The sequence below is a fragment of the Lolium rigidum genome, chromosome 1 (assembly GCF_022539505.1).
Source record: "Lolium rigidum isolate FL_2022 chromosome 1, APGP_CSIRO_Lrig_0.1, whole genome shotgun sequence".
In the NCBI taxonomy this organism is placed as follows: Eukaryota; Viridiplantae; Streptophyta; class Magnoliopsida; order Poales; family Poaceae; genus Lolium; species Lolium rigidum.
The window spans coordinates 26864341-26868502 of record NC_061508.1 but is presented as its reverse complement, the minus strand read 5'-3'; positions in this window follow the sequence as shown (position 1 = coordinate 26868502).

Here is a 4162-nt window from a genome sequence, read left to right as displayed (position 1 = left end):
TATTATGCACTCTAGAGGTTACTTAAATATGAACTCCGGATGTTGTGGAGCTTGTTTACTCCGGCCTTGAGGTGTGCTTTTATAGCCCTACACAATGAATGGTGTTTGTTATGCAACAAGAGAGTGTAGAGCAGTTTTATTATGTGATCATTGTTGAGAGTGTCCACTAGTGAAAGTATGATCCCTAGGCCTTGTTTCTAAGCATTGAAAAACCGTTTCCAACAAGTTCTGTTACATGTTTGCTTGCTGCCATCTTTATTTCAGATTGCAATTACTACTTATAATCATCCATATTACTTGTATTTCACTATCTCTTCGCCGAACTAGTGCGCCTATACATCTGACAAGTGTATTAGGTGTGTTGGGGACACAAGAGACTTCTTGTATCGTAATTGCAGGGTTGCTTGAGAGGGATATCTTTGACCTCTACCTCCCTGAGTTTGATAAACCTTGGGTGATTCACTTAAGGGAAACTTGCTGATGTTCTACAAACCTCTGCTCTTGGAGGCCCAACACTGTCTACAGGAATAGAAGCGTGCGTAGACATCAATTGGTGGCTCAAGGTTTCTCTCAAGTTGAAGGAATTGACTTTGGAGAGACTTATGCTCCCGTTGCTCGTCTTGAGTCCATCTGTATCCTTCTTGCTTATGCATCGCATCGTAACTTTAAGTTACAACAAATGGATGTGAAAAGTGCATTTCTTAATGGTCCTTTGCATGAAGAGGTTTATGTTAAGCAACCCCCGGGGTTTGAGGATCTTAACTTCCCTAACCATGTCTATAAGCTTGATAAAGCACTTTATGGTCTCAAACAAGCTCCTAGAGCTTGGTACGAGCACCTTAAAGAATTATTAGTAGACCGTGGGTTTGCTGTTGGGCTAATCGATCCCACTCGTTTTACTAAGAGGGTCAATGGGGAGCTTTTCGTTTGCTAATTATATGTTGATGATATTATCTTTGGCTCTACTAACAAAGCTTTCAATGATGAATTCTCAAAGCTTATGACCGATAGGTTTGAGATGTCTATGATGGGAGAGATGAAGTTCTTCCTTGGTTTCGAGATCAAGAAATTAAGGGAAGGAACCTTCATCAACCAAGCAAAATATCTCCAAGACATGCTCAAGAGGTTCAAGATGACCGAGTTGAAAGGTGTAGCCACTCCTATGGTTACTAAATGTCATCTTGCACTTGATCCCAATGGTAAAGAGGTGGATCAAAAGGTATATTGCTCCATGATTGGATCCTTGCTTTACCTTTGTGCATCTAGACCGGACATAGTGTTGAGTGTTGGTGTGTGTGCAAGGTATCAAGCTTCTCCTAAGGAGAGCCACATGATGGCTCTCAAAAGAATCTTTCGGTATTTGGTTGATACCCCAAGATATGGTATTTGGTACCCCAAAGGCTCAAGTCTTATTCTCAATGGATACACCGATGCGGATTGGGCGGGAGACAAGGATGATAGGAAATCAACTTACGGGGCTTGCCAATTCCTTGGTAGGTCCTTGGTGTGTTGGTCTTCTGATAAGCAAAATTGTATATCTCTCTCCACCGCCGAAGCCGAATATGTTGCCGCCGCAAGTGGATGCACTCAATTGTTATGGATGTGGCAAACTTTAAAGGAATACAGTGTCATTTGTGACAAAGTGCCTCTATTATATGACAATGAAAGTGCCATCAAGATTGCCTATAATCCGGTGCAACATTCAAGAACGAAGCATATTGAGATCCGGAATCATTTCATTAGGGATCATGTTGCCCGTGGTGATATTGAGCTTATCTATGTTCCTACCAAAGATCAACTTGCCGATATATTCACGAAGCCTCTTGATGAAGCAAAATTCTCTTATTTGAGGACACCTAAATATCATTGATTCAAGGAGTATAGCTTGACCATCTTGCAAACACACCTTTGTCTCAAAACTTTATTTGGTTAGATGTGGGCATGGAAATAGGGGGAGTGCGGTTTAAATTATTGAGCTATCCCTCCCCCATAATGCCAACATTAAGAAATCATTCTCTTTATATCATATGTTGATATGTGAGCTTCAATGATGAGTAGTGGCTTGGACCCAAGATATATCTTCGCGGTGCCATGCCATAACACTCATATATGGTGGCCTAGGCCACCACACTCTTCTTTGTGAAGAGTTGGAGTTATTTGGATCTTAACGCCTTTTATTTGACAACTCCTTGTTCTTACGGGAAATCACTCTAGTTTGGCCTTATTTGCTCATATCTTGCAAACTTGAGTGATCATGTACCATTAACAGTTTGTACCCTCTAAACCTAAGCCTACGCTCATCTATAAGCCATTTCCATCTTGCTCATATGTCATGTTTTGGTAAAAACTTGGAGTTTGAGGATTCTCAGTCGGATGATCTAGGTTGCCCATCTTATTGGTAAATATGCATCCTATATGTGACGTGATACATTATTGCATCACATATGGGTTCATGCAAATAACCAACTAAAGATAGGCAGGCTTTCCGGTGTTCTGGAATTTTCCAGAAAACAGGATAATCCGGCCTAGTGGCTCCCCGGAATATCCGGCCGGGCCGGATTATCCGCCCTTACTTTGGGCCGGATTATCCGGCCTGGGCTGGTTGCGAGGGGATTTAGAGTGGCCGTGGGGTGGACAGTTGCCACAGCAACCAGTTCCTCCCCACGCGCCCTCTTTCTCCTCCATAGCCACCGGAGCTCCTCCTCCTCGCCGGAGTCGCCCCGTCCGCTCCCTCTCGGAGTTTTTGGGTGGATCGGGTGCCTCTCCTCCCTAGCTACCATCTTCTCCAAGCGGCTTCCCCAATGGATGCGGGTATGACTCACAATCCCTAACCCTGGGTGTTGTGTTTTGTATGTGCTATTTTGTTGGTGGAGATGGTGTCTAGTTGTTCCAAATCATGTGTAGTATACTCCTCTTGCATGCTAAGAGGCCGATCTGGTCGTAGACAGGCTTTTGATTGCAAGTTCTGCAAGATTCGCAGGACCGGATTATCCGGCCCCCGCGAAGACCGGATTATCCGGTCAGGCCGGATTATCCGCCCCTCGGGGACACCGGATTATCCGGCCTGGAGCTTCATCGCCGCTACAGTGTTGATTCAATCTATCTTGTCTAGACTTGTACCGACTTATAGTATGTTTCTAGAGTACATTACTGTATCATACATGACTTATGAGCATTATCTTCTCTTTGCTATCCGCCTTTGCTATTCACAGGTGGTGTTTCTCGGGGTGCTCGGAGACGCCCAAGGCGTGATCGTTCAAGTGATGAGTTCGCACCAAATGCTCCTCGCAAGTCCTCAGCTTCTAGGCAGAAGAACAAGGCTACAAGGGAAAACTACAAGACAGTGGACATTGTCACTTATGCAGCAATCCGTATGAAGAACTGATATGAAGACCTCCCAAGGGATGAAGAGACAGAGGACAGGAAATTCTGGTGCATAGAGCAGGAGTTCATCTACAAGGATATTTATGAGCCCATGAAGAAACTGCGACCCATGCAAGCTATCAATGTGGATGTTCTGGCAGTCAACAATCATTTTGAGGATGCCATCTGGGTGACTGGCAGGTTGGGCTTGCAGGATCTGATGAAGATTCAATGTGACTATAGTCCAGAGTTGGTTAAGCAATTCTTTGCTACTTTGGCCATCAAGAAAGATGTTGAGCGCACTATGGAATGGATGACTTGCTCCACTCACTGTAGGGCAACCTTGCGCCGGTTTGCCTATGTTCTTGGACTTCCTGAAGAAGGAGGCCGTCGCCTCCATGGTCCTCAAAAGACAGATAAGAATGTGATGTTTGATCTCTATAACTCTTCTGGAGCAGTTGGTATTACCAAGGGGCAGCTTCCCATCTACGGTCAGTTGCTCCGTTTCTTTCGAGCCACCATTGCTCCAAGTGGTGGAAACAATGATGCACTCCGGGGAGCTCTTGTGGATCTTATGCACCTCAGTCTTAAGTGTGCTCGTGATCCTAATGAGGAACGTGATTTCTCTCTTGATGTCATGGACTTCATCTTCAATGAGATTCATGATTCCATGGTCTCCCGGACCACCATTCCATATGCTCCATATATCCAGCTCCTCATCAACAACTCTGTGGCCATGTATGGTGAAGATTTGAGCCGGTTCCCATTAAAGAAGCACACTGTCAAGAAGGCTTACAAG